This window comes from Euphorbia lathyris, chromosome 5, assembly GCF_963576675.1.
Source record: "Euphorbia lathyris chromosome 5, ddEupLath1.1, whole genome shotgun sequence".
In the NCBI taxonomy this organism is placed as follows: domain Eukaryota; kingdom Viridiplantae; phylum Streptophyta; class Magnoliopsida; order Malpighiales; family Euphorbiaceae; genus Euphorbia; species Euphorbia lathyris.
In genome coordinates, this window is record NC_088914.1 from 81,104,722 (window position 1) to 81,117,164 (window position 12,443).

A 12,443-nucleotide genomic window follows, 5' to 3' on the forward strand; every position below is an offset into this window, starting at 1 on the left:
CGACTGAATATAGGGAAGAGCAACGAACTGAAGAGTTTGTTGGTGGGAAATGAAGAGACTTTCGAGTTTCACACTGGTTCAATCGTCTTTTCACCCTAAATGAATGAGGGTATTTTAGACTTTTCACTTCCCATGCTGACGTGGAAAAATCAATTGCCAAGTGTCTAGCGCATGTCGTTCAATCCTCAGAGATCAACTCATGCTTTCAAAAAACGGGGCTAATAATAGCGTTTTTATTGAGTTAAGGGGGTTAAAAGGATGTCCCTTAAGTTGAGGGGTTAAATGAATAAAATGGACAACTTTAGGGGGCTGGATATGTATTAAGCCATAAATAAAACAAGTTTTTTTTTATAAAAATAAATAAAACAAGTTAACAATTAATATAAACATATATATAATTGACAGAAATAATCTTTTTTTAAAATTTAAAATTCCACTGTGATCATTAATGTATAAGTTGGTATACTTTTTTAACTTAAGAAATAATAATTTTGTAAACCTTTTCAATCTAGCCTAAATTTGTATTTCTTTAGTTCTAAGAGGTTTAGAACAATTATTAATGAACTGATAAGTAATATATGTTCCAAAATATTTTATAATATGTCCTAAAATGATATGTTGTATGTTCTAAAATGTTTTAAAAAAATATTATAACACGTTAAGTCTTATGTTCTAAAATGGTATAGCGCATGTTCTGAAATGTTCTATAATATGTTTTGTATGTTTTAAAACGTTTTAGAACAAATAGTTATGACATGATAAGTCTTATGTTCTCAAATGGTGTAGCGCATGTTCTGAAATGTTCTAAATTGTTATATTGTATATGTTCTAAAATGTATAGAACAAACAATTATGACATAATAAGTCTTATGTTCTAAAATGGTGTACCACATGTTCTGAAATGTTTTATACTATGTTCTAAATTGTTATGTTGCATGTTCTAAAACATTTAAAACAAATAGTTATGACATGATAAGCCTTATGTTATAAAATGGTGTACGCATGTTAATATGTCCTATATTTTATGTCAATTGTTCTAATTTGATATTTTTACTTCATGTCAAAAAAATCTAATTCATGTTCGAAATAACCATTATTTATATTCTAAAATATGTTAACATATGTTCTAGATTGTATTCTCATTGTTCTGAATTATTATCATTACTTCTCTGTATAGCTACTTTTGACTGATGAACAATAGACCAAAAGTTCTATACACAAAAGGGAAAAGGAAAAAGAGACAAGCAAATCACTTACTATTCAAAAAGGAGAAAGAACGCGAAAATCTGAAAAGCTTGAAGAAGCAAAGGAGAAGCATATGTGAGAGAATTCAAAAGGAAAGAAAATGAGACGCCTCCTCGCCCTTTTATAGGCGTCTAAATTTGGGATACTAAAACGATGACAAAAAAGACATCACTACTCCAACATGACACTCAATAAACACCAATTTAAAGACCTATTAAATTTAAAAATAAACCCTTCACTTCCAGTGGTGGAAGGCTGTAAGACACGTGAAATCCATTCATAGTAAATTCGAATTAATTTGAACACACATGTCACCTCATCATGTGCCGCTCTAGAACCATTCCACCTTCTCATGCTTTCTTATGTTTAAATACGTACTCGGAGTGGAGAATTACCATATGTATGGCAAACATAACATTCCATCACACGTGTCTCCAATAGATGAACGTTTGTTGCAACACAAGCTTAGGTCCTTCGGTACTCCGTGGCCAAATGCTCCGATAAAAAATGATTGGTTTATGAATCATAAGCAAAATGAGATGCAACCAAAGCCCTAAATAACTTCAGGATATCCAAAAGGAACATCTTATAATATGCAAATAACCGAATACATCATATGGACCAATCACACATCCCGACTAAGATCAATGTGCAAAGGTACCACCTGGATACATAAACCAATAAGATAGACACACCGATCCCTCAGAAAGCTATCAACCCGATTCGCGAGACTTGCCATCGGTACACGTCAAATCAAAGTGGTCCCACCAGGTAATATGCTTCTAATACCCTCTTTAGAAGTGTATCGAGTGACGATTAAGGCATATAAATTTGTATTTTCTAAAAATACCCATAGAATCTTATAAACAGAAAATGATATTATGTAGCCAATGTATTTTTCATCTCTGAATTCTTAGAGTTTTACTATTATTTTCATTCTCAAATTCTACTAACCCTTGATATAATTATTTTTCTAATATTATTCTTCTTGAGTTTTTCCACATCCCTTACCAAACATCATTTGCATCAAATTGTTATAAATATTTTAGGGAAAAGTATAAAATAAATTTTGTGGTTTATTCGGTTTGTAAACACAATTCATGTAGTTTAAAAGTTAGTAAGTTGATACATTGAGGTTATTCCATAGTAAAAATAGTCTAAAATATTAACACCGTCAAAAAAACAAACATGGTGATGTGGCAAAATGGATCAAAATTTCAAAGGGTTATTTTAGTGTTTTACTTATTAATTTAGAATTAAGTTTTTCCTTTTTCTTATTTTTTTTGTCTCACACGCACAGCCTCACAGCCTCACCGTCTCTCTCCTCTGAAACCTTCGGAACCACCGTCGATGTTCCAGATACTGGTTTCTTAGCTAATACCGACCATAGACCTGAAATAGTTGAGCATGACGAGGAAACTCATAAGATAAAACAATTTGGTAGATTTTGGGGGAGATATGGAGCGAATTCTGAGTGGTTTTGAGTGGTTATCTCTCCCCAATTGTTGTGGCATTTTAGGATTTGAGAAATTTGGGGTTAAAAGCGAGTGGCTCGGGAAAAATGGATCTTTGTTAGTCCAAGGATCGGTGGATGTGAGGAAAGGTTCTTGGATATCTCCGGCGAGCGGCTATGTACGATGAAGCAAGACTCTATCTTCACCAAAACAAAGCTCTATAGTTGAATAGAAAAAACAAAGGAATTACTAAAACCGCAAATATTATAATATGGAATTTCAATTCTCCAATACGTAACTAGGGAATCTTATTTGCCTATACTTCCATGGCTATTTTAAATTCAGACAGAGAAAGACGGTGAAGGAGGGAGAAGAGAGATTGAGGATGGAGATTAGGAAAAAAGATAGTGGGATGTGAGGTGGCAAGGAGAGGATGGTTAGATGAATAAAAAATAAAAACTTAATTCTAAATTAATTAGTAAAAGACTAAAATAACCCTTTCCATATCATCATTTTTTGACGGTGTCGGTGTTTTAGACTGTTTTTGCTAACGAAATGAACCTCACGGTATCAATTTACCAATTTTTAAACCACGTAGATTGTGTTGCAAACCGATTAAACTACAAGATTTATTTTTGTACTTTTTCCAATATTTTAATAATCTTATATATAACCTTAGTATTAGAAGGAATAATAACCGAATTGTGAACAGACTGCCAAATCTTCTGAATTGATTGCGACTTCGAAGCTTTCCTACTGTTGGGACTTTTCTGGATTACGACAATTTAGTGGAAGCAATAAATCTCAAGGTATAAGCAATATATTGCTAAGAAAAATAATAGCTTAAAACTTGAAGATAATTTTATTGAATTTATGAGGTGTATAAGATGGTGTTTTCTAGAAACTTTCTAGAGTTACAATAATATGAGATAAGACCAAAATAGTAGTACTTATATGTTTCCTAAAAGTACGTCAAATAATTATCTTACTATTTTGTGTCTCCACGAAGTAATCAAACTATCCTCAAATCACTCCCACTCTCACTCTCTGTGAATAATTTGCTCTTACAACTCCGACAAATAAACTTTGCTCTCTCTATTATTTGCTCACCATTTTCTCAATTATCCACATATATCTTCATACATGTTTTGCTATTTTATAAGCAAAACACTACAAGAAAAGCAACCAATAACGAGAAGAAAATAATGATACTAAAAATATTCTCATTGAAAGATACATATAATGAAAGGAAATAATATCATTAAATATTAATGAATAAATATTTTGCTTTTGAGTTTTTCTTTTAGAAATATTCTCATTGAATGAAAAGAACTTAATGAGAATATGAAATATTTTCATTAAAAGCATCTTCAATAGTTATAATGTGAATAAATAATATCAACAAAATTAAAATTAAATTAAAAAAAATTAAAATTAAATAAGGTCATTTTAACCCTAAATTTTAGGCGCCATTCGCCTAAAATATTTCAGCTCTCCAAAATAATTTCCCCCAAAATATTTGGGAAAAAATGTTTCACAAAACCTAACTGATAATAGCGATTGTATCTTCTTCTTTTTTTCTCAAAACCCTACCCTTCTTTCTCTTCCTCTCATTTCATCTCTCATCATCTCCAAATATGTCCGGTAAGGAGAACCGCCACCCCAGGAGGTAGTCCCAAAGCGTATTTATGGATGATTGCTCCGCTCCTCTTTCTATTTGCAACAACGATTACTACTGCTTCTTCAACTCAGCCCCGACAGCGGATTCGAAAGCCACTGCTCCAGCAATGGCGGATGATAGGGTGGCGGAGGATGTTGTAAAAGCTCACGATATGAAAGCGAAAGGTATGGGGAACTAAATTTAATTCATTGCTTAGAGAAATGTAATTTTCCATTTTAAATGTGTTTGATGATCGATGTTAGTTAACTTCGGCTAATCAATTAGAAGATGTATTGTAAAGTAAAAAGAAGAAAAACTACTTTGGGTTAATTTGAACTAATGTTGTTGTTTTAGTTCTTTTCATTTTTGGTTCAATGTCAATACCTAAGGGAATTATTAGCAATTTAACATATTAATTTGATTTTCTGGTATTGTAAAGAATAAATGATTAATTGAAATGCCAGGATGATGAATTGAAATGCCAGGCTTTTAGTGTTTGGGAAAATATAGATCAGAAGGGAGAGAATAGAGAGCAATGGTGGATTTATTTGGATGGAGGTTTAAAGATGTTAAATAATGAAAGGGAAATATATGTGAATTTATATTGTTTTAATTGCTTCAAAATTTACCAAAAAACTCCAGTCTTGTTTTGTGTTGATCTCATTTGTTGGAGGAGCATTACATTTTAAATTTGAGGGTACAATATTTGATGCTATTTTAGTTGGCGGGAGAGAAGTGAAGACTTGATATAAATGGCAGATAGAAATAGGTCGCTTTCAAATTGAGCATTCAATCAACTTTTGCAACTGAATCAGGCAAATCATTCAATCTAACACTCTCCTTGTTTATATTGACCCTTTTCCAATCCCTTCTAAAAAGTTCTCTCTCTCTTAAACCTTTGATCTTGGTTTTTTGCTCTTTGGATTTCTAGAATGGAGGCTATTGCCTGTTGTGTTAAAGATTGTGTTTAGTTCAGTGAAAATGATAGTTTATTTCTTTAATTAAGGAAGGATGAAAGCTGTTGGTATATATAAAAGGGGTGTTCACTATCTCAATATAACATAGTTAACCAATTAATCTTATGTCAATTAATGTAGTGAAAATTTTAAAATAGGCCTTGAAAACTTGGAAGGCACGATGATGAAAATTTAATTCATTATTGTTTTCTTAATATAATGTCTCACTGTTATATTCTTGGTGAGATGTCTATTTGGTAGACCTTACAATGTGCACACTTTACAGCGAAGGAGCCAATGGTGATCGAGTACGAGTGTGCTGAGATGGTTAAGGAGGTTGGAGATGAAGTCAAGTGTCTTGTGCCAGGAGACCGAGTGGAATTATAACCAGGCATCAGTTACTAGCGATGAAGCTTTTGCAAAGAAGGTCAATACATTGTATGCCCTCATATGAAGTTTTTTGCAACTCCACCAGTTTATGGAAATGACTCCTTTTGACTCGGAGTATTTCTATTGTAAAATGGTACTTGTGCTTGATGCCCATATGCATTTTGAATCCTCTTTATGAAAGTTATTGCTGATAACTGATCAAGATTTGACTTTGCCATGCTAAATACTTTAATGTTGGTGGCTATTCACTAGTAAAAAATAGGTCATTACTAATGGGATAAATGGTTATTACTTTAGAGGCAACCAGAACAATGATAAAATGGTTGAAGTGGTTTCTACGGTAAGAGAATTTGTAAGCGGTTTCTCCAATTTTATAGAAATTTATTGATGCTGATTTTGTTTCTGCACTATAAATATTTCCTCAAGTTTCTATGAAATTTGTCTACTTAGGAGCTGAAGCAAAATCAACATGGAAATCAGCATCCACTTCAAAGAAGTACCAGCTTGGTTTCCTTAACTCTTCTTTGGCTTTCAACCTTACTAACTTGTTTGTCTTCACGCCCACGACTATCGAGGTAAACATCTTGCAATTGTGAGCCTATACCCTGATTCATAAATTTACTTATGGTTGCACACTATGCCATTTTCCCTTTCACATGACACAAGATACATGACAGACATTTGTTTTCGTGTCGTCTGATTGTTTTTTGTGACAGTATATTAAAATTATGTCATCTAAAAATGTAAATGTAAACCAGCATTATTCACATGTGGCCTTCCGTTGACACAATTTTGTCATCCAAAGAAAACGCGTATTTTTGTTAAAATTTACTTACTCATCAGATGACACTTGTAATAAATGACTGTCATTGTATGCAGAAAACAAAAAAAGCGGCAAATGAAATTTCACTTACGTGGCCAACTAAAACATATACCCAAATTTAGGCGCTCAATCGTTTGACTGAAATTTCACAGCTCATATATAAACCCATGTCTCTCATCCCAAACACCATTTTAGGCTTCACCATCTTCATCCCTCTTTATCTTCATGGTTGCTTTCTACATGCAATCACTGGGACTAAGATCGAAACACGGTACTGATAAGCCACATTTTTTTCGTTTCTAGATGTATTAGAGTTTCATTGTTCCTTACTCTATCTTTTCCTCATCTGGTTTACTCTTGTGTATGTAGATTTCAACAACTGGAATAAGGATCTATTAATTTTTAGAGCTTTTGTTGAAAAGGTTAGATCTTTCGCTTAGATACACTAATTTTATTGTATTCCTTGTTAGATTCACTAATGAAAAGCTTGGGTGTTTATCTTTTTTAACCCAGGGCAATATAGTGCGTGATGTTGAAAATGTTATGAACTCATCTGATTCCTTTTTATTTGAACATAATATTTGTAGGGATAGTAAAAATGCTTAAGCACATGGGAAAGCTGACTGAAGAGATTGTAAATTAGTTCATGCCTTTAGCATATGGGAAGATTTCTTTCACTTATTGAGTATATATATTATTATATTGGTTTGAATTGATTGGTTGCATGTATGATGTTGTTGTGGGTGATGCTGAGATATGTTTACGATATATCTTCCACTTGGCTTGTTATCTGATTGAAAGCATTCAGAATGGTCATGGGTTTTCGATGCTATCAGCACAAGTTTTGAACTTGTGGTGACAGCATCGCAAACTTCATCACCGTGTTCACTTTTCAACGAGTACAATCCAAGTGGCAAGTATATCATAAAGGGTTATGTATGTGTATGTCACGACCCAACCCAGGCCATAACCAGCGCATTAATTAAATTAACTTTAATCTATGCTAGCCTTAATTCTAAACTAATAGAAATTCCAAAATTTACTAACAGAATATCAAAGTCATCTCAATTACATCAATAAACCTTAAAAGAATCAAATGTGCAAGTCTAAACCTCAATAATCAAAATTCTGTAACGGATAAAATAAAGCTAAATTCTTAAGCAGTCTCCTTCAACATCAATCCAAGGGTTACCTCACGAACAGGGACCTTAATCTGAAAAAGAGAGATTCAACGTGGTATGAGATTTTCGTCTATACGAGCGAAAACCTCAGTGAGCAGTAGCTATAGCACAGCAGAAAAGGAACAGACAGACAGACTGATACTTTTAAATTATGACAAATATAATTCAAAATATAGTGTTTCAAAATCAGTTAAATACAGGGTCAATATAAGATAATCAATTCAAAATGCTGACAATCAATTGTCAAACATAATACTGAAAACTTTCAAAACATCAAAAATTAGAATGATCAGAAATAAGGCAAAAGCTTTTAAAACACATGGTACAGTGTAACAGAGTGGTGATACTACACACCACCAGGGCCAGATAAATGGTAAGCGCGCTACCAATAACAGATACAGATAACAGATAATTACCTTCACTGATCTTATGCATGATTCTAATGTTGACACAACTGACGACAAAACTGACAATTGACATCATGACTCGAAGATCAAATGCAAAGTCCTAATGTTATGAAGATCGGTGAGAGGCCAGATAACAGATACAAATATACTGAGCACTTTTACCAGTTTGAAAACATATAGTATATATATATATAAACCAGAAAATCATAACTGATTGAACGAATTATCAGATTTCTAGAATAAAAGTAATAGCTGCGATAAATCGCGTATCCGAAAGTACCAATCATATCAAATCAGAATCTTAACGATTTCGTTGTAATTGATAGCAAAACAAATCAAATATAAAGGCATGTTCCCAGAATATACGCTTTAATACTAAGGATATTTAGTAAACAGAAGGTTCAAATCTACGCTTTTATAAATGAAACATATAATCAAATGTCAATTTTTGATAAACAGTTTAAAATCAGAGGTTTCAATCAAACAGTGTGGCATACTATAATTACCACTCACTTGGAACTTAAACAGAAGCAAGAACCGAAAAGCTCGTCTCTCAATCAACTGAAGGAATATCAGAATTTCCTATTGGTTCAATAAAAAGAAGAATGAATTAACTAAGCTTAATCGTGTCTAAACTAATGGAGACAATTAGCACATTAGGGTGGATTAATTAAACCTTAATGAAACAAAAAATAAAGAATTTTCAAACCATAAACTAAAATTAGCTACTGCTAACACTAAAATGAAAGTAAATTTTTCAAAACAAAAAATTGAGAAACCACATCACTAAGAAAACCCACAGTACAAATAAAAAGAAACAAATTGAAAACAAATCGAAAACCCTCAACACAACCTCTTAATTAAATTGAAATATATTTAACAAGGTTTGAAACCCAAACTCTTTTAATACATAGAGCTTTGTACAGCAAATTAAGAAATTGCTTCCACCAAAACCAATAAATTGTAAATCCACTTTAACTCAAGGCACCAAAACCCTTTAATAATTATTTAATTAAAAGGATAATGATGTGAACACAAGGTTTTTTTTTTGTTGCGGCACATTGCCGGAAACAGAAAAAGGAATAAAAGGAGACATGAAGACTATGTATGGGATTTATGAGACAAACAAATACAACAAGAGATTAGGGACTCACTTTTCAATTGATGAACTCAACTCTAGTCACCGATCAAAGCTTTGAAGGAGGAAAGTTGTGAAGTTTTAGGGATTTGCAATCAAGACTGTCGACTGCGGCTATTTTGTGCAGGGAAGATTAAAACTGTTTTAAGTGGCTAAGGGTATGCTTGATAAAAGTAATTAGGTTGTAGAAGAAATTATAATTAAAAAAATTAATAAATAGAATTATTTATTAAAGAAGTAAATTAAATAGTAATTACATCTATATACTTATAAATTGATCAGAAATTACGGTTATTACAGTGTATTTCTATTAACTGATTGGTTGAATACCTTAACCATACTTGATGTGCTGTTTAGGAAGCTAAAACTGACTGAGCATGTGTATGAATGTTCATTGAGCATGTAGCTGATTAGGCATACCCTTAAGCTTTGAATGTTCATTGTGATTGGCCATACTCTTATACCTACAAGTTATACTGTTAGAACTGAACTGAGTATGTGTATGTGTATGTGTATGAAGCATGTTTATGTTTGATGTTCTGTTTAGGAAGCTAGAACTCATTGAGTATGTGTATGAATGTTCATTGAGCATGTAGCTGATTAGGCATACTCTTAAGCTTTGAATGTTCATATGTTTATGATATTCCTTTTCACTTGGCTTGTTATCATAAACAAAAGCATTCAACATGCGATAGGTTTATGATGCATTCAGCACAAAGAGAGTCATAAACAAAAGCATTCAACATGATGATAGGTTTATGATGCATTCAGCACAAAGAGAGTCACTTGTGGTGACATCATCATAAACTTCATTACCATGCTCATTGTTCAATGAGTACAATCCAAGTGGTAGGAATATTGTAAAAGGGTCATTGAGCATGTATGAAGCATGTAGTAAAGGGTCAATTTAGGCTACTTCCATGTTCTGATATGGCTTGCAAATGATAAGATGTCTTTTTATGTGACTTGAATACATATACATATGAACTGAATAGCAAGGCTCTATGTTATATTACAAAGGGGGGGGGGGATGAGTGTTGCCTTTTGGTTCTCTTTGAAATTCCAAATCTCCTTTACTATGTCGTAAAAGAGATTTGGAATTTCAAAGAAAACCATATTTGGAGCTCATACATGCTCCTCAGTCCATCTCCAGACGAGCCCCCTCATAATCTGCCCCGTTGATGAGGTATTGCTCAGTAACTTCTGCTTGCCCAGGAAATGGCTCCTGAGTGTGGGATTATATTAGTAGATCATATATATGCCACAACAGCTACAAAATGCATAGACTAATTAGATCACAAACATGATTAAGTGTTTATCAAATGAACTAGATAAATTGTGGCAGATCTATACTGTGGCAGTGGGATAGGAAGGGTGAGAAAGGAGATGGGGAAGAGAAATCATCCCCTCAAGAGCCACATTAAGATGATAGATCTTAGTCCTGAAGCGAAACTGAGAATAAGAGGATACATTGATTAGTGTATGTGTATGCAATGTCATGTAGGTTCATATATCTTAAAGAGATAAGTTAATATTACTGTTGGAGGTCTGGCTTGGAACTCCAAAGGGTAGCTGATTCGGATTTGAAATACACCCTTTCATATTGGGGGCTGTATTTGTCACACCCGACCCAAAACGGCATCGGGTATGAAGGGAAAACAGGATAACGAACTTCTAACAGTCTAAAAGCCAAACTTATTTTCTAATAGATAAAAATTTATTCGGACTACCTAAAATTTTATTTATTATTTGGCTTGGACTCGATAATTCTATCAAGCTTCCTACGTATCCCGAACGTCCTTAATTATTTAAATCGGGAATCAAAGCCACGTAGTTCTACCTATTTTAGGTAGTTCTAATAGGTAGTTCTCTTAACTTATTAACTCGTTTTAACTCATTGACACGTTGAATGACACGCTAATACTTTAATTGGGTATTTCATTTTATTACTATAAAAATTTATATAGTAAAAATCATTTTATCAAAACGAATCAAATTAAATAACCGTTTTATCAAACCAACAAATAAACGTTTTATCAAACCAATTCGTAATCAAATAAACGTTTTAAAAAACCAATTCGTAATCAATCAAACGCAAAACATTATAATTCAAATCATCAAGCATTTTCAAAACGTAATACAAAATTTATGAGTGTGTCCATCCTCGAATTCCACCCGTGTAGCTTATCATAACATCAATCATATCAATAATCGAGATATCTCATTCATATCTCGCCTTGCCTAACGTTAGGACTATCAACCGTGCACTCTGGCCATACCGCCCTTAGGTATGGTCTTATAATTCTTACAACTCCTACCCCGAGCAATCCTAGATGGACAAAACTATTTTATCTTTCTTTCAAAATATCACAACATAAAAGTCATATTTGGAATTCAATCCAAATCACATAAATAATAACCAACAACCACAATAGTTTTTCTCAAACTAAAAACAATTCGCATAATATTCTCAAATTCTTTTTCCTCAACCTCAATTCGAAAGTATCGAAATCATAAATCATTGAACTATTTATTTTACAAAATATTCAAATATTTTAAATAATATATACAGTCTTCAAAATCCATAAAAATTTCATAGCTTAATAATTTCACCGAACCCCAAGAATTTAGGGTCACTCAAATATTACACAAATATCTAAATTTTAAACCAAACCCTTTTATCATATTATTATGGGTTTTCACCGAAATTGTAACGTGTAATACTAAACCGGTATCGTTATTTTAGACCGAATATATGGTTAGACTCGTTATATTATCATAAATATATTCGTACTAATTTTATATACAAATTCTTATACAAATTTTATATTCTACTTTGCACCGACTTTAATTGGTAAATATCAGTATTAGTCCTTCTATTTTCACAGTATTTTTAATTCTAACTATTAAAGCTACTTAAAATAGTTTACTGATAGAATCAAAATATTTTCATTGGATTATTTTCGGTCACTGAGATAGTAATTTGGAACCGACGTAGTTATTTTGGACCGATTATATCTTTAAACTCGTGACACTACTAAAAGCTTATTAATACCGAATTAAATTTCACTTCGGAAAATCTAAAGGACAATTATCTAAAATTTATGTTTTATTAGTAATTCATAGACACTAAATAATTCTATTAAAATTCGACGAGTACTAAAAGCAGAATTACTCAAAATCATACTT